The sequence below is a fragment of the Sinocyclocheilus rhinocerous genome, unplaced genomic scaffold (genome assembly GCF_001515625.1).
Source record: "Sinocyclocheilus rhinocerous isolate Xijiao unplaced genomic scaffold, SAMN03320098_v1.1 scaffold4168, whole genome shotgun sequence".
In the NCBI taxonomy this organism is placed as follows: Eukaryota; Metazoa; Chordata; class Actinopteri; order Cypriniformes; family Cyprinidae; genus Sinocyclocheilus; species Sinocyclocheilus rhinocerous.
Genome location: NW_015655451.1, coordinates 42,474 through 62,768, shown reverse-complemented (window position 1 = coordinate 62,768; position 20,295 = coordinate 42,474). Strand labels below are relative to the sequence as shown.

At 39.2% G+C, this 20,295-nt stretch overlaps 1 pseudogene; it reads left to right on the top strand.

Moving 5' to 3' along the window:
• Positions 1-20,295, top strand: part of LOC107718322 (NACHT, LRR and PYD domains-containing protein 3-like) — a 30,808-nt pseudogene that overhangs the window by 1,404 nt on the left and 9,109 nt on the right.

Genomic DNA, 20,295 nt, shown 5'->3' with positions numbered 1-20,295 from the left:
CAAGACAAAAAATCTAGGTAAGAAAAGCATTTTTTGCAGTGTAGAAGAAAACTAGAGTGTTTCTCCAGTGATATCCAGTTCACAATGGTCTAAAACAGGCATGGGCAAACTCGGTCCTGGATGTGATACAGTTGGTTATTAAAGTTGGCCGATAGGTGGCACTGTCACCAAATTGATTCATTGTCACCAAGGCATGATTACAACCACACATGCAAAAGTTCATTGAAGCAGGTCAAAATATGTTGTAAATGCAGCCTCACATCTTGTTTGATGTGCTAGATCAGGGGTTCCCAAACTTTTCCATTCCACGACCCACCTACACAAGTATAATCTATTTCACGACCCACCAAAATATTTGAGATCAAAAAAACTATTGACATTACTTCAAGCCTAATCTTAATTCAAAGTTTAATATGACAGAAATTAAGTATTTAAGAAAAATAACGGTAACACTTTATTTTTGGGTCTCTTAACTAGTTGCTTATTAGCATGCATATTACTAGAATATTAGCCATTTATTAGTAGTAATTAAGCACATATTAATGCCTTATTCTACATGACCTTATTCTACATCCCTAATCCTACCCAATACCTAAATTTAGCAACTACCTTACTAACTATTAATAAGCAGCAAATTAGGAATTTATTGAGGAAAAATTCGTAGTTAATAGTGAATAAGTGTTCCCTATTCTAAAGTGTTACCAAAATAACCATTTTATTTTAGAGTACAACTGTAAAATTCCACTACTAATATTTAAGGTTTAATTTCTTTGTTTACAGATGTTAAAATATGACACGTCCGTAATCTGCGCTGCGAGTGTTGTTAAACTCATCGCAGGGTTCAGCGCAGAAAATGCATTCATGATCTTTCAGTGTGTAGGAGAGAGCGGAGCACAACCCAACACTTTTTTTTAGCATAAAGCATAAGAAGCAAAGCACAACTATCTAAAACAGTTTTGAGATTAAAATAATTGTGAAAAAGTTAAAAATAATAAACAGATGTGTCTCATTTTAAATAAACACTAAAAACCGAGATAACAATTTACTTCAGTCAGAAATTTACTTTTGCAATGGTTAAATAAATGTTCAGCAATATCGTCAAAAGATTTTTGAACTTTGGCACATTTTCTCTCTATATAGAGATATGTCAAGGAAATATTGTGAAATTTTGTCATGTGGAAATGTTTAAATCTTGTAGTGTTACAATTAACCCTGCGTTTGTGCCCTGCTCACCCCGTACATGTGAAATGCTTTTTACAGACTGATTCCCGAATGAAAACAGTGCCGAGTTCAAACAGACGATAGAAATGAATGAACATACCTGAAACAGTTTTCATAACATTTTAATTTTCCGGTGTATGCAATCTCATGCAGAATACAGCGCATTGAAGTGAGCGAGTTTTTTCTCATTAATAATGTGGACCGATTGAGCCTTTTAATAATGACGTTGCTCTGAGACCCTCACTGTTATTATAACTCATGCATGCCTGCGCTTCAAAACACGCAACGCATGTTTTAAATTGCGGACTTAATTGCGATTCAAAAATCGCACTAAGGATAGGCTATTTCCATCTTATTTATTTTTTTATTACAGAGCTGCAAAACTTTTTTAAAACTCACAAAACAAACATGAAGAAGAAAGCAGAATATATTTTTGAGGGCAACAAAGAAAATGAAGCACAACTTAAGACTGTTTACACAGAACTGTTCATCACAGAGGGAGATATGAAAGATGTCAATAAGGAACATGAGATTCTGAAGATCGATGATGCTTTCAAGAACAAAAAAACACAGGACAAACCAATCAAATGCAATGATATATTTATATTATTAAGGGAAAACAATGAGAAAAAGATTGTTCTGACCAAGGGAGTCGCTGGCATTGGAAAAACGGTCTCTGTGCACAAGTTCATCCTGGACTGGGCAGAAGGAGAAGCCAATCAGGATATACATTGTGTGTTCCTGCTTCCATTCCGAGAGATTAACTTAATGACAAATTAAGATTTCAGTCTCCATGAGCTTCTGCTGGAATTTTATCCTGAACTGGAGGGCCTGGAGAAAACAAAGTTATATAAGGAATGTAAGTTTGCGTTTATATTTGATGGACTTGTTGAGAGTTGCCTGCTTCTCTAAATTTTAAAAGTAGATTACTGAACACTGTTGAGAAAAAAGTATCTGTAGACGCGCTGTTTACGAATCTGGTGAAAGGTAAGCTGCTTCCATCAGCTCTCATCTGGGTGACCTCACGACCAGCAGCAGCCAATCAGATCCCTTCCTCGGTATGTGGGTTTGATCACAGAAGTGCGAGGATTCAATGACCAACAGAAGGAGCAGTACTTCAGAAAGAGAATCACAGATAAGACTCAAGCCTCCACAATCATCTCACACATTAAGACGTCTCGTAGTCTCTACATCATGTGCCACATTCCTGTGTTCTGCTGGATCACGGCCACAGTACTTCAGGATATTCTCATTGAGAACAATGCAGAGAACATCAGCACAACACTCACTGAAATGTACATTCACTTCCTGCTGATACAGATGGACATGAAGAACCAGAAGTACGATGAACAAGAAGAAACAGAACGTTCAGAGCACTTACAATTAAATAGAGAGATGATTTTGAAGTTAGCCAAGTTAGCATTTGAACAACTGAAGAAGGAAAACATTGTGTTCAATAAGGAAGATCTGAAAGCATGTGGTATTGATGCGAGTCAAGACAATGCGAGTTCACAGGAATGATCGCTGAGATCTTTAAGAGGGAAGTTGGACTTTATAAGACAAAGGTGTTCTGCTTTGTGCATCTGAGTGTTCAAGAGTTCCTCGCTGCAGTGCATGTGTTCATCTGCTACCTGAACAAGAACATGCAGGAGCTTCAGTTTTTCTTTGATGAGCCAAAACAAATGGTCACATTGCAGGAGCTACTGCAGAAGGCCACTGATAAAGCCATGGAGAGTCAGAGAGGACATCTGGATGAAGATTCACAAACTACAGCCAGACAAAAGCTTCAGTTCTTCTTTAGAAATGTCAAATTTCACGACTTAACAAAGACGGCCACTGATAAAGCAATGCAGAGTAAGAGAGGACATCTGGACCTGTTCCTGCGGTTTCTGATGGGCATTTCACTGGAATCTAGCCAAAATCTGCTCAAAGGCCTGCTCACACACACTGAAGACACCACAGAGAGCATCAGACAAACAACTGAATACATTAAACAAGAACAAAACAAGAATGATATCTCAGATGAAACTTCAGTCAACCTATTCTACTGCTTACTTGAGCTCAAAGATCATTCATTATATGAGGAAAACCAGAGTTACCTCAGTTCAGATGAACATCCAGTAAGAGAACTCTCATCTTCAGTGTGCACAGTGCTGACCTACATACTGCTGATCTCAGAGAAGGTGCTGGATGAGTTCAACCCGAAGAGATTCACATCAAAACAAGCAGACTACAAGAGACTCGTTCCAGCTGTGAGATGCTGCAGAAAAGCCCTGTTAGTAATTTCACTGACTGCTATTCGATTAAATGTTTTTTTTTTTCTACATCACTAAACAACTAAATGTCATACTACTTTTGAAATATTTTCCTGTTGTTGCAGAAAAATAATCTGGCTAAACATTTTGTTTTGGCAGATTTGATGGCTGTGGTCTTGATAAAACATGCTGTGAAACTGTGTCTTCTGCTCTACAATCGTCAAACTCCCATCTGACAGAGCTGGACCTGAGTAGCAATCACCTGAGGGATTCAGGATTGAAGCTGCTCTCTGATGGACTGAAGAGTCCACACTGTCGACTGAACATACTGAGGTTTGGCATTCACATTCACTGAATCACAATGTTCAAATATGTGGATAAATAGGTGTTTCATAGCTATAGCTAGCAGATATTTCCCCTGTCTATATTGTAGTATGATTGTATCAGTGGCATTTTCTCCAAGAACACAAGGCAGGCAATGCCTACTCAAAAACCTGATGAGAAAACAGTCAGGGTTCTCAAGCATCCTGGAAAACCTGGAATTTTATGATGCAGTTTTTCAATTATGAGAATGAAATAATATCTAAATTTCCTTATCACTTTAATTGATTTCTGAACCATACAGTAGACCTTATTCGAGTGTGAAAAAATCTGTCAAAAGGAGGATAATGTGACAAAAATCTTCTACAGCTGTATTGCCCCACCCCCATCAGGTTTGGCCATGGATTATGTATGATTAATATGTCTGTAAAGGGTTAAAGTAGTTGGTTGTTGGCATAGACTAAAGTGTGGCAATAGGGGCATCTGAGAGTGGATTATAAGGATGTCAATGGAAATTCTTTTCCTCAAGCAGACATAGTCAAAAAAAAGGGGGGATTTAGCAGATGTTATATATGGGTCAGTGACATGACATGCACATATTGGTGTCCAGGTGAATCATTTCCTTTTAAAATAATTTGATACTGCAGTAAGCAAGTATGTCATTTCGAACACAGCCTGGGAATCTCTCAAATATCTTGTTTATTTTCAGAGGGTCTTTCCAGCAGATTGTAGAGCAATATAAAGTTCAAAAGTCCAATTTTTACAAATATCTTCAATTGAGGCATTTTTTAAAACCAAAGATAGACAAAGAAGAGTTGAGAACCGAAAAAACAGAGATTGAAGACCTTTTACTGAATTCAATTTGTTTAAAAGGATTAATATCAAGGGCATATGACATCTTGTCTAGTAATTGCACTTTTGCCTTGCCGGGACCGAAGGGTGTTTGGGAGAAGGATATTGGTCAAACCATTGAAGAGAATGATTGGGCTATTGTATGTGATAATATGTACCTGAAATGTACTTTTCTTGGGATCCATGAGCTCAACTTTAAATTTTTTAATAGGATATATCTTACACCGATGCGTATTAAGAAGATGTTTATCAATGCCACAGGCCTGTGTTTCAAGTGTAAAAAAGATAAAGGTACATTCATTCATTGTTCGGTACGGTGACAAAATTTTGCCATATTGGAAGAAAATACAAAGGATACTGAAAGATCTTCTTGAACTAAACTTTGATATGACCCCAGCTTTGTATTTATTGAATCTTAATGTGAACAGTTTGTTTAAAAAAAAGATGCAATACAGTTATTTACTGTCCTGATATATTTAGCTAAAAAATGCATTTTGTTACTTTGGTCTGCATCACAGGCTCTCACAGGCTTTCAAAATGTGGATATCACAGATTGCTACGTGGTTGCCACTTGAAAAGCTCACTTATGATAAACATAAAAAATCTGACAAATTCTGGCTGATATGCTCTCCCCTTTGGGAATACATAAAAGAGCTCTCTTGATGTACATAGAAGACTGTTTTTAATTTTTGTTTAATTCTTAGTTAAAGACTGCTCTATAACGGTGTGATCTTTTTTTTATTTATCATTTGTTTTTTCTTTGCTTTTTTCCATTCATTTTTACTTCCTGTCTTTAGGGTTTTGCACATTCGGTAACATGAATATTGTCACGAAGTGCAAACAGAACCCAAATGCAGAGCAGCCGGGGAGCTTAAATAAGGATATTTATTAACAAAAACAAGGAGAAAGCAAAAGACCCATGATAGGGAAAATGGTACAAAAACAGGGCAGAGAAAATGCACAGAAAGAAACAAGTCACTGACAGCAAACAGGGAAACAGTGAACAACGTCCAATCACAACAAGCAACGAAAAGCACAGGACTGCAAACACAGGGAGACTAAGTAGGGCAGATAACGATGGAGACACAGGTGGAGCGACTGAAACAATAATGAGTAACAAGATGGGAGGGGACAGACAATAATACAGGAGAGCATATGGCACCTGTTACGGGGCGAACGAGACGTGAGACGTGCGGATCCATCTGCAAGGCTTTATTAAAGGGTGTGGTCATGAAACAGGCATGGGTCAGACAATGGCAAACAGGTATATTAAGGGCAAGACAGAAGAGTAATCCAAAACGGGCGTGGTCGATAAGCGGCTAACAATATCCAGAGGGCTTGACATGAGGGGTATTCAATAACACGAGCTAGAGTCCAGGCGAGGTGCAAACACAGTCCGAAACAGCAGGCAAAGGGTTAATCCAAGAGAAACAGGCAATAATCAGGTAACACGGGAAAGCAGGCAAGACAAGACTATGACTAAACAATGAGAACTAGAAATGGCTCCGTAGAGTAGCTATCGCTAGGTGAGTGATATGCGCTAAACAATACTCGGCAGCTGACGGGGATCAGAGTGAGTGTATATATACGGAAGGTGTGATTGATGACAGCTGTGTGCAATCTGTGCAATGGATGATGGGATATGTAGTCCAGGATGACATGCAACAGTTTGTGTAGTGCGAGAGTCAATGTAATGGAAGGGTGACCTCTGGTGGTGATTGAACGGAAGTCCATGGACAGGATTCGTGACAGCACCAACAAATATATATGATGTAATACTGTTAATGTTATTTGATACTGTGGGCAAACAATAATAATAATAATAAAAAAAAGAGTAAATTTCTCTCCAAACTGCCAGTTTTAGCATTTGGTGATAAAGAAATGAGAATCACTAAACATGATAATTTATGTTACAATTTAAGCATAAATCCACTAGAAAATGATCTAGAACAGAGGTGTCAACTCATTTTCACTGAGGGCCACTTCAGCATTATGGCTGCCCTCAAAGGGCCGGTTGTAATTGTAAGACTGTACAAACGTTACTACTCCTTAACATATTGTTAAATAACTTTCTCTTTATTTGATTATGACTTAAGTTACAAATGTTGTATATGCATTTGCATAGATGTAAAAATATATGTTATTGCTCTGTGTTATTTTAACAAATCCTTTTAATTTATCAGGTTAAGAAATCCACATTACTCCATCAAAGTAAATAACAAAGACAAATATCATTAATCACAAGTTATTACATTAACGTTGATAAAAACTTGTCACATTTGAGAGGGGCAGAACTATGGTACAACAAATAAATGTGAGCAGCTAAGAACATATGTGACAAAAACCAATGGCTGCACATAGCCTTGCAGATATGGAAGCATATGGGTAGCAAAATTCATTTTGAAATGTAATATGCAAAATGGCAATGTATTTCTGTATTTAAATTTGCATTTTCCCATACCTATGTGAAATGTTAAGTGCAAAATGAAAATGAAAATTCAATTATATAATTTACATTTGCCATTTCCTACACTAGTTTTAATATGTAAATTAAAAACATATTTTAATACTTTATAAGTTGCAAAATTAAAATTAAAATCAGCACACCTGATCCAGCTAATCAATGTCTTTTGGATTACTAGAAACTTCCAAGCGGGTGTGATTTAGAGCTGGTTCAAGCTAAACTCTGCAGAGCTGTGGCCCTCCAGGAATTGAGTTTGAGACCACTGCATTAAGGCATCATACTTTTTGGGTGTAGAGGGTTGTGACTGCCTCATTTACAATCCTAAAAAGAATATGATAAAAATATTATTACATACCATATTTAACAAATGGCACAAGTAAATAAGAATATTTAAGCAAACATGACTTACTATCACTAGAAGGCTGTCACATTGATGTTTAGTGATGATGCCACAATGATGTCCATCAAACTGTGAAAGAGAGGATTTAAAATGCATTTGAATACTCATATGAAAACAGATGCTTTTGTTTAAAAGGATTTATTTTCCCCAATTCTATATTCACTTAATATGACACTTTACATAAGTAAATAAACTAATTTCATACTAATTTAAAAAGTTTACTTGGCAACATTGTCTAAACAACATTACACAGAAAATTGGAATGGGGAGAGAACATTTAAAACATCAATTCTTTACATATATATATAAAAAATCATTTTAACAAAAAAATGTGGTGGACTAGTTTTCAAAGTTGAAAAAATATGCTAAACTTTATACGTGAAAAGAAGTCATCGCAATTCATTGTATTCAGGTAATGATGCGTAAATAAGCTTTAAGCGACAGGTCGTCTGTAGCAATTCACCTCGCTAAACTCGCTGTATTTTACCTAACATATCTCATTCAACATTATGATATACACATTCCTTTATCAACGTTACTTACAAAAAGCAAATACTTAACAACAAAGAATATCTAAAAGCAAGAGAATCTGCCGTAACGGTCCTTCTAGCAGCGGGAGAAAATGGCGTTGGTCACACTGTGAGCGCGTGCCTCGCACATGCGCAGAAAGCGCTCCCCTTTCCCAAATCTAACCAAATTTAAAGGGTACCTATTATGCCCCTTTTTACAAGATGTAATATAAGTCTCTGGTGTCCCCAGAATGTATATGTGTAGTTTCAGCTCAAAATACCCTACAGATCATTTATTATACCATGTTGAAAATGGCAATTTTTGGGTCAGAATATAAACGAGCTGTTTCTGTGTGTGCGCCTTTAAATGCAAATGAGCTGGTTTTCCCTCGCCCCATATTCAAAATTTGTATATGCTGTGTTTTGACATCTCCGCTTTGGATACCTGGCTGTCAGGAAAAGCTAAATGACAGAGAAAGAAAATAGTGGTGTTCAGCCCTACATGTATGAACCGGAGTCAGACACTGAAGCAGAGACCCAATCAGAAGTAATTTTCTTATGTTTCCTTTACAGAAAACGTACATAGTGTAATTCATAACCGGGCGTTCATTATGAGCAATGCAGTAAGGTGATGTTATTATAAACTGAGAAGGATCAAGATTACAGCTGTTCTGTGAGACGATTTACCTAGCCGTATTCATCGTGGAACTGGCTAACACACCAGCACATTATTAGGAAAGGCGATTTGCAAAGATTATATATAGGCTATTTAGTTCTTCTGTAGGTGTAGCTAGATCACGAACAGCACTGCTCCATCCTTCAGGAGCAACTCACTGTGAACTCGCTCAGAGCGGTTCTATGTTAAAACGGCAGTGTCTTGTCAACAGTTGTGGGCGGGGCCTGTGGCTAATGTGACGTCACATTAGCACCAATGCTGTCATTGGGAGACACTGTTTATGATTTATGGGGATTTAAAAAAAAGGAGTAGGTGGATTTTTATCATTATAGGGTGGTTAAGTATACACACTGCCAACACAAATTTATGTCCAAACAACATGAAAAAGTGAATTTTGCATAATAGGTTCCCTTTAAATAAATTTCATAGATGACACTATTTAAATATTTTATGTTAGACTTATTAAACATGAATAATTATTCCTCCTAATCAAATATGTTAAATAAAGTGAACAAAATGTAAATGTCTCAGATTTATGAAGGTCCTAAATACATTTTTTTTTTCAGTGTAAATAGGAGTGGGAATTTACCGCATTATGAATGTGGCACTTGCGGGAGTTATTAACATTGTATTCAGTACCCGCAATCTCGCACCAAATTTCAGGCCCTGTAGGCAAGCATATATACAGATCATTTAGTAAACCGAAATCTGAAATTTACCTTAACATATTACAGGAAGATGCTGATAACTTGACTGAATTGTTGCTTGAAGAATGCACTTCAGCAGCCATGATTGGCAGTTGAAGTTTTCTATTAACAATTTGATTTGACGAGAGTCACGAGAACGATTACTCTCTCTCTATCCAATCACGCTGATGGATAAAAATAAAATTAATACAAGCATGTAACGAACACAAACGGAGGGAAAATAGTGGAGTAAAAGTACAGATACATCACTTAAAAATTTACTTAAGTAAAAGTACACAATTTTTAACTACTCAAAAAGTACAATTTCTGATAAAAAAAAAACTACTTAATTACAGTAACGTGAGTATTTGTAATTTGTTACTTCACACCCCTGTTTACAATCCCATGAGGCCTTGGGAGAGGATTCATAAATGACATGCAAGCAACACAAGTTGCATTGTAGGTAACATGAAAAATCCATACTATATTGAAGAAGGATGGGCAACTCCAGTCCAGGAGGGCTACTGTCCTGCAGAGTTTTACTCCATCCCCATCCCTTGTGTTCTCTTCACAGGCTGTGTGGGTGTAATCTCAGAGCTCAGTACTGTGAAAGTTTGTCATCAGCTCTACAATCCTCAAACTCTGTCCTGAGAGAGCTGGACCTGAGTAACAATGACCTTCAGGATCCTGGAGTGAAGCTTCTTTCTGACGGACTGAAGAGTCCAAACTCTAAGCTGGAGATATTGAGGTTTGAGTTTCAAATATTTGATTTTTGTTTTTTTTGTTAGTTAATTACTAAAAATCACACTGTTAAGATTTATTTATGCAATCTGTATGCAATTACTGTGTTTTTCTTTTCAGATTTTCCATCTGTAATCTCACCGCTCAGTCTTGTGGGATTTTGTCATCGGTTTTACAGTCATCAAACTCCATCCTGAGAGAGCTGGACCTGAGTAACAATGACCTGCAGGATTCAGGAGTAAAGGTTCTTTCTGAAGGACTGAAGAGTCCAAACTGTCAGCTGGAAATACTGAGGTAATTGGTTTTACATTAAATAATTAACAAAATGCTACCACAATTAGGCCATCTGCCTCAGTGGAATGCCAGAACTAGAGACATCATTTGCAGGCTTTTTTTTTCTTTCGTATTTATACAGATGTCTGTAGATGTGGTTTGTAATGAGATTGAAATGGCAAAATTACCTGAAACAATTACTAAACAAACTGCAAAGCATATTCAAAATAGCTTCTGACAGCACCGAACAAGCTAGCAGCACTATATAGAGATGTGTGCAGGACAAATTGAGAATCTTAGCTAGGGTCCAAAATGAACATGGATCTGGTGAGTATATGAAAAGGGTGTTACATGCCAGATGGCTGGTAACTTTTTATAAATTCTAACAATGCATGGTTGTGAGAATGTGATATGGTTTAGTGTGATTATCAGCTTGTGAAGGTTGTAATGTAATAATAGAAGTGTGACACTGTATTCATTAACACACAAGAAACTCGTGTCTCAGCAACTTAGTTTGCAGGAAATGCTGCTCACATTAACTCCTTTTTGCAGGAAGAATGTTCAATTATGGGGGGACCATTTGTCCATTTCTAATTATTTGTGAGGACGTACAGTATGCTTCTACCTCTTCAGCGCATTGCTCGGTCATCTTTAAAATTTAATTTTAAAGAACAGATGAACAGAAAATGAACAGATATTTAGTACACAAACAGCTAATCATACTGCGGCAAGTCGGCTGCCTCCCCCCTAATTATCAGCATCACCCCGTCCCTTCATCAGGCTCCTGACAGGAGTGGGTGTGTGAGAGAGGAGGGGTGCAGAATCATCCAGGTCTGGCGGTGTGTGATGAGGCACACCTGAAGCGAATGGAGCCTCATCACTGCCGCTGTTAAAATGCTGAGCGCGCCTCTCCTCGAGAGACTGGTCTCTTTCCGGTACATGCACGCTGGTGTCCTCATGGGTCCAGGAAGGGTGCGTAGAGGGATTCCTGCGCTGCCAGAGCTGTGAGGTGCCGGACCCGCGGTCTGGATTTAGGACGCACCCATGTCTCCGCTGGCAGGCTTGGATGCCCGGCAGGGGAATCCCCTCCAGCGCCGTGGGCCAGGGAAGAAGCTGCTGAAAAAAAGCCGCCGCTCAGAGGGGAACGTGTGCGGCCGCCGGACTCCGCCCCTTACCTGGACCCCTCCTTCCTGAACACTACCTGTCCTTCACTATTTCCCTGCACAGCGAGGACACCAGATCCCCCGTTTATTTTGGACACTTTATTCCCGTTTCTGGACACTTTATGTTGATTTTGTGTTTAATAAAAGCCTCTCCGAGGCCTGACGCCACACCCACTTTGTCTGTCATTTGCTCCTCCCACCACACATACATATTCATAAAGTCTGATCTGTCTCTGTGAATATTACACATTTGACCTGACTTACAAGCTCAGAATGACAACAAATGCATAAAATACATTTTCGTGTAACTTATACATCAAGTTTATGTCTGTAACTAAACCTAATTCACTTTTTATGTATGTCTGCACTGTTACTTTCTGTACTGGAAGCTCAAGACACCAAGACGATTTCCTTGTGTGTGTAAACACATTTGGCAATAAAGCTCTTTCTGATTCTGATTCTTCTAATTGATAAAGGTTTGCATACAAACTTTTTGTCCAATCTTGCTTGATACAAGACTTCAGCTGCTCATCAGTCTATGGTCGCTGTTGTCTGATTCTCCTTTTCATGATGGGTCAGACATTTTCAATAGGAGACAGATCTGCTGGCCAGTCAGTCACATCCATGTGTCTACGATTGTAGCACATGCGGAATGAGACCTGGCATTGTCTTGATCTAATAACCATGGACTTCCCATGAAAGACATCATATTGATGGCAGTACATGTCTGTACAATCCACAGCCAGTTGCTGCTTCGCTCAGCAGCCTCTGACAGTGACCTAACGGCTTGTCGTAAAGCCTGTCCTCTGACTCCCAACCCCTTCAGTAGCCTGGTTGTTGCCGTGGATTCAAAATCTCTGGGTTCGCCAGCCCCGTTGTACTGCTTCGGCTAATAGGTCTGAATACTTCAGCTTTTTACGTTATTTTCCACGACATTCTAATTTATTGAGATGCACCTGTAGGTCTGGGCTGAGGTAAGTTGTAATTATCTCAGGTGGAAAGCTGAGCTTCTGGTCCAGATCAACCTACATTTTCCAGTCCCGGGCAGTGTCCAGCAGGGTTGTTTCCATTTTTGTAGTTGGTTTTACTGGAAGCTGTCCTGCTCTTAAGAAGGCGGTGGCTTTTGAGAATACAGGCATTGGAGGAGGGAGGGCATTGGTGGTGGTTCTCCTTCCCTCCAGGATAATGGCCAGTTGTCTCAGAACCTGATTGTGCCTCCAGGTGTAACATCCTTGGGAAAGACTGGTTTTGCAGCCGACGAGGATATGCCATAGCATTGCTGGAATTTGACAGAGAGGACATGATGGGTCTTCTCCAATCCACTGGTTTAGGTTCTTGGGTGTGGGGAGAACATGATAGGTGGCTCTGATGATGAAGCTTAATCTGCTTCCTTCCATCTCCCAAAGATCCTTCCAGGTGAGTTTATGTTGCTCCAGATTTTCCCAGTTAGTGCACTGTCCCTGTTTGGACTGCGCGACAGCCTTTGTGCATCTCTCTGCCTCCTCTTGCTGCCAGACCTCTGCAACTATCAGTTTTCTCCTCTGGGCGGATGTTGTTTGTACCATATGGGTCGGCTTGCCCCAAGTCAAAAACCCCCTCTTCCCTGCTGCACCTGTCCTACAATGTCTCCATGCCTGAGAGCGGATTTTGCTTGCTGTATGGCCTCAGTCGGGGTCCACTTGCTCCCAGTTGCCAATCTGGGAGCAGCCGCTTGTATTACAGCATCTTGAGACTCGGTCAGAGTCATGTCCAGTCTCACTCTGGTGCACTTGTACTCTTCAGTGAGGCTAGAGACAGGCAGTTCCAGGGCACTTTTCCCATACAGGCTGATATTACTGAGGCATCGCAGGAGTCAAAGCCACTTCTTGATATAAGAACTGACTGTTCTCTCCAGCTTCTCAATTTTGGTAATGGGGACCTCGTAGACTGTTAGAGGTTACATTAGACGAGGGAGCAATCCGAATTGCAGGCAACAAAGTTTCAGCTTGCCAGGAAGCAAGGTATTATTTATACTGGCCTTTAATGGTTTCTTCCCTCAGTTGGTCACTATGATCTGAGTCCTTGAGGCTTGCATTATACCATCGCCTTAAGCTTTTGACTGGCATCTCTAACACCGTTGGAATGGGTGGTTCGTCGATGTGGAATCTCTGGTATACGAGTTTCCCTCTGACAATGGATATGCTTCTAGATTTACTGGGTTTTAAATTCGTATGTGTCCATGTTATGTTGGCATGAAGCTTTACCAGTAGACGTTTGGTACATGCAATGGTTGAGGTCAGGGTCATCATGTCATCCGTGTAGGCACGAATAGGAGGAAGACGCTGTCCAGCCTGCAGACGTTCTCCTCCTACTACCCATTTGGAAGCTCAAATGATCAATTCCATTGCCATGGTAAAGGTTAGGGGGGAGATGGTACACCCTGCCATTATTCCCACTTCCAATGATTGCCACGATGTTGTATACGCTGTTGTTGTAAGGCAGAATTGCAGATCTTTGAAGTATTTTCTGGCCAGATGTGTAATGGTCATTGGCACCTGGAAGAACTCAAATGGCGTCCATAGGAGAGAATGGGGGATGGATCCAAAAGCGTTGGCCAAGTCCAGGAATAAGATATGCAGATCTCATCCTTCCTTTTTTGCAGACTGGATTTGATGCCATATCATACTAGTATGTCCTAAGCATCCGAGAAGCCTGGTATACCAGCTTTCTGTATTGACGTATCAATCAAGTTGTTTTGTTTCAGGTATGTTGTCATCCTTTGAGCAACGATGCTAAAGAATATCTATCCTTCAACATTCAAGAGATTGATTTGACGAAATTGGTTGACGTTCAAGGCATCCTTTTCCTTTGGGATTAGCACTCCCCCTGCTCTTCACCATGTTTTTGGGATTGTTTGCTTTTTCCAAGCCACTTTCATTTGCCTCCACAGGAACCAAAGAACCTCTGGAGCATTCTTGTACAGCCGGTATGGAACTCCGTTTGGTCCGGGAGCTGAAGCTGCCCTTGCCTTTCTCACAGTTTTCTCAACCTCGCTCCACCTTGGAGGGTTGTCATCCAGTTGATGTTCTGGCTGAGGAATGGGTGGCATGTCTGGTGGTATCACCCTCTGCTCATATCTCTGGCTGTCTGTGTGTGTTGCTTTCAAGTGGTCTTCCAGCTCCTTCTTTGACACTTTAAGTGACCCACTCTTTTCCTTTGTAAAGAGAGCTTTCACAAATCTGAAGGGATCTTTGCAGAAGGATGTTCTTGCCCTCTCCTTGTTGCGTCGGGTTCTGATGTTTTCTGCTCTCCGCAGTCTTCCCAGGCGTTCCTTTAGATCTGCTTGCAGAATGTTTATGCCAGCTCTTTGTTCTGGTGAGGATTTCTTCCACTGTTTTCTCAAATCCCTTCTCTCTTTGACCAGGCGCATGATTTCTTGCTGCCTTCTGGACTTGGGAGGGGTTGTTGTTTCCTTCTATCCTCTCTCTTTTAATCCGAATCTTTCCACCCCGTATGAGTAGATCAGATCGCTCATTTTATCCAGCTTCTTCTCTGCTGTTCCTCTGAGTTCATTCAGGATCTTACTCAGGTCTGCATTGACTGTTGTCCACTCTTTCTTGCTGCCGGATTTTGGCCACTTCACTTGAGGTCTGTAGCCTTGGATATTCTTCTCCGAAGCAAGCTGCATCTGGTTGGGTTCCAGGTTCTTAGAAGTTGTGCTCAAACTACCCTCCTCAGCCACTGGGGTACTGATGCTCGGTGGACTGTGGGTTGTGTCCTGCCACTGAGCTTCATTCGAATGATTTGATCTTTTCCTCGAGAGGTAAGTATCAATGCTAGTTCCCGGCCTCACCTCCTTTAAGCACTTCATCTGCCCTTGATGTATTTTTTGGCCGCTGATAGATGTTACCTTGGACCAGCCGCAGCTGCATATTTGGAGTTCTTGTCTCACAGCTGATGCTATAGGTGCCATGCCGATTATCTGATTCATCGTCGTGTTCATGCCAGGGTCAATTACCGAGTTGTCAATCGATGAGTCATCTTCCACCCCCGCTCTCGCAGACTCAAGGGGTATTTTCCTTTTTGAATTTTTTGTAGCCATATGGGGTGACTCTTATTCACTAATCAAAACCGACGGAGCCTGCCGTCATGGATAGCTAGTCCATGACAGCCCCGTTGGAGTCTTTCCTTCTGTCAGCTGTCAACTGTACTTTCACAGTAGTCACTGGATTGCTCCAACTTATCAGTTGAGCATGTAGGACTTGATAGTACAATCACTTAGAATAATTGGCACTTTGTTGACATCTTGAGTGGAGAGTAAGGGGTAATCACTTCATTGGGGTCATCTGGTGGGCACCCTCCTTAATGTCAGTAAATAATGTCTGCAGTGAAATTTTTGCAAAGAGTGTTTGCCAAAAAGAACACTAAAGGTTTAAATCTATCTAGAATTTATTTTCATTAAAAATAATAACCTGGAATTGAAAAGTAATATAGAATACAAAAGGTTTTGTGAATATAAAAGATTGGGGGTCTTGCAGTATTGATTCAGAAAGGAGGGGGGATTTGAAGTAAAAAAGACTTGAGAACCACTGCAATAAACTAGCAAAAATATAAATTGATAATTAATTAAAAACTATTTGAAACTGGAAAAAATAAACAATTTGTGTCATTTTGGTGCAAATCTCTCATGTGGGTGGGGTTAGCAGCAGATTCTCACTGGATAGTGAGTTTTTGATTAACAGCTTCTGGACTACAGTGTTGTGTTTACAAGTGTGACTGAGAATCTGCAAGCAGCTTCTTACTTCATTTTAGAACATGAAGTTAGAATTTTTGTATTTAAATCTTATCTTTGTCATCCTTCATTCACTACTTTGTTGACATAAGATTTCAGGAGCAGTATTGTGCCACTATTGTCTGCATGAGCGATCTAACGCCTTTTAGTTTTGCATTTAAATGCAAGGTGTATAATGTCCAATTATTTGGGGGAATATTTGTTTCTTTCTGATAATGTTAAATGAGCGTAAAATGATCTTTTTTTGTGAACAGTTGTTTTTATTGAATAATCAGTTCAATACAAAAATGATACAACATATAATGTACGCAACAATCAAACTAATGTGATGTGGACTGTTGCTGTATGTTTTTGTAGGTTGTCTGGCTGTATGGTGACAGAGGAAGGCTGTCATTATGTGTCTTTGGCACTGACTTCAAACCCCTCACACCTGAGAGAGCTGGATCTGAGCTACAATCACCCCGGAGATTCAGGAGACAAGCTGCTCTCCTACAGCTTCCATAAAAGGTAGAAACAAACATCTTTAAAGTGATAAATTAAGTTGCAAACATTAACAACTTGTAAATGAAGGAACAAAAAGCCTAAACTTTAAGTATGACAAGTTATGTTTTGGAGTCACTATTATAGTAAATTAGTTAACATTACCTCAGATTATAGAGCAATTCAAACAAACTCACACTCAACCATAAGAATACACAACAGTTTCAACAAAAAAGCTGTGGAGGAGTACAAAGACAGCACTCTGGAAAGTGTTTCTCAGATTCAGTGATCAGCTTCCAGGAGCCAAAGAGGAAAACACAGAGAGAAAACACAGGGAAAACATATGACAGTACACCACAAAATAAGCCAAATCAAGTCACCTTTAGTCTTATAGTGCTTTATACTTTATACAGTCTCGATGTTGCAGGATGCGATTCAGCTGTAAAGCAGCTCTTCAGAAGATGATAGTGCAGCTTAATTCAGTTCAAGCTTTGTTCTCATCCGATGGTGTTAGTCAGTGCAGTCATATCGATACATTTCTAAAAGTTAGGTGACTTTCAGACTCCAACTAAACAAGCTAGAAGGACAAGGAACCTAAACTTTTCTTCCATGTCGAGGCGTTCCCCATAGCGACCCCTATAGGACTCAGTGTCTCTTCCCTACTCAGGGAACCATGGTTACATACGTAACCTGAGACGTTTTATTATTTGTTTAATATAAAAATTAATATAATTTTCCATACATTATCAGCGTTTGGTAGACAGATAATTATTATATTTTTAGACATTATTTGACAGATCATTAATTAATATTAGATAGATATTAGTATGGTAGGTTATAAAGATTATACATCTTTTATTATTAGAATGTTATTAAAATTATAAATAAATGTTATTTAATAATTTACCATTCATAGGCTACATAATAAATAATCCTGTCATATACAATTTATGACATTAAAAAAAAACAGGAAAAAAAAGTTAATTTAGTTTAAAATCATAGTCCTGATTAAAAATTCCTCCCATCCAGGTAACAGCTGCAGGTTGTGCAGAATTATCTAAAAAGTGATAAATGGTTCCAGACAGAATGGCTGATTAGACATATCATAAAGGAGTTCTTTAGGAATAATCTAATGTATTCTGTTAAACAACAACAACGTTTATTTATAGAGCACATTTAAACACAACCGAGGTTGACCAAAGTGCTTTACAAAGAATAAAATGCAAATAAAATAAAAGGGTAACAAGGAAATCAACAGACAAATAAAATCAGCAGTACAGTAAAAAACCCAGGAAACATACTAAAGAGTGTTATAAGCCAGGGTGAAAAAAATATATGTCTTTAGATATGATTTAAAAATACTAATAGATGGGGCACGTCTGATAAAGGGAGGAAGGCTATTCCAAAGCTTCGGTCCTGCAGTAGCGAAGGCGCGATCACCACAATTTTTATTATTACTCTATGAGTAGGCCAAGGACACATGATCTCAAGGTTCTAGACGGGGTATACGGAAGCAGCAAATCCATTAAGTATTGAGAAGCCAGTTTATTGAGGGCTTTGTACACAGATAATAAAACATTAAACCGCATAAACACATTTCATTACACCAAATACACAAAATAATGTTCTTTTTAGCAGCATCATATGACCCCTTTAAAATCAATCCTATACTTGACAGGAAGCCAGTGTAGGGACATTAAAATAGGAGTAATATGTTCATATTTTCGCTTCCCGTCAAGCAGTCTAGCGGCTGCATTCTGAACTAACTGAAGACGAGAAATTGAAAACTGAGATATACCAAAATACAAAGAGTTACAGTAATCAAGCCGAGATGTTATAAAGGCATGGATAGCTATTTCAAGATTTTTTCTAGATAGGAAGGGCTTGACTTTACTGAGAAGACGAAGTTGGTAAAAACATGACTTAACTACAGCTGAAATCTGTCTATCAAACTTTAAACTGGAGTCAAATAAAATGCCCAAGTTCCTGGCACACTGTGTATTATATGGAGTGAGGAAGCCAAGATCAAAATTAAAAGCAACATTTTGCTTAGGACCAAACAAAATAATTTCTGATTTTTTTTTTTGTTCAGGTGTAAGAAATTGCTCGAAAGCCATAGCTTAAGTTAATTTAGACAATCTAACAATGGTTGAAGAGAATACTTATTATTACACTGTAGGGGAAGATAAAGCTGGGTATCATCAGCATATAGATGAAAGGAGACACAATATTTTTCAAAAATAGAAGCCAAGGGGAGCAAATACATTGAAAACAACACAGGCCCAAGGATCGAACCTTGCGGAACACCACAACCAAGAGGAATGTCAGTAGAAACGCAATGCCCTATTTGAACAGTAAAACACCTATTTGACCAATAAGAGCGAAACCACTTTAAAACCATACCACGAAGTCCTCGATTAGTACCACGAAGTACTAATACAATGGTCCAACCATGATGCAATCCAGGCATGACAGAAGAATGTTGTGGTCGACTAAGTCAAATGCAGCGCTTAAAGGGTTAGTTCACCCAAAAATGAAAATTCTGTCATTAATTATTCACCTTCATGTCGTTCCAAACCCGTAAGACCTCCGTTCATCTTCGGAACACAAATTAAGATATTTTTGATGCATTCTGACAGCTCTCTGACCCTTCCATAGACAGCAAGGGTCCTTACACGATCAAGGTCCAGCAACGTAGCAAGGAGATTGGTAAAATAATCCATGTGACATCAGGGGTTCAACTATAATTTTACGAAGCTACGAGAATACTTTTTGTGCGAAAAAGAAAAAAGAAAAAAAACCTTATTCAACAATTCATCTCCTCCGTGTCACCGTAGCTCCATTCTGGAGAGTATCCACTGAACGCAAACAGCGTATGTTATTCTGTGTCAGCCGTACCACAGGGATACGTTGTTTTACGTTCAAATCAAAGCACAAACAATGTAGAAAACGTATCCGTGTGGAACCTGATTGAAAGACGTCATTAATAGAGTTATCTGACAAGAAAGACTGTAGTTGAGCCAGTACAACTTTCTCCATAATCTTTGAAATAAAAGGAAGGTTTGAGATTTCAAGATCAAGCCCTTGCCTGGGTCTACCTGCCATAACCCTTCAGCCTGATATTCAGCTACATATTTACTCCAGCCAGGCCTAATCTTATTCATTATACACTTCGATTTAAAAAATGGCTTACTACAACCATGCAGGGCATTAACTATATCCCTCTGATGATTTACATCTTTACAGTTAATATCTCTACACATCATTGCATCCCTAGGTAAATGAATATTACTCACACATTTATCTGTACTTGCATAATAGGCTAAAACAGGGCTGTCCAAACTCGGTCCTGGAGGGCCGGTGTCCTGCAGAGTTTAGCTCCAACTTGCCTCAACACACCTGACTGGAAGCTTCTATGCCTAGTAAGAGCTTGATTAGCTGGTTCAGGTGTGTTTAATTAGGGTTGGAGCTAAACTCTGCAGG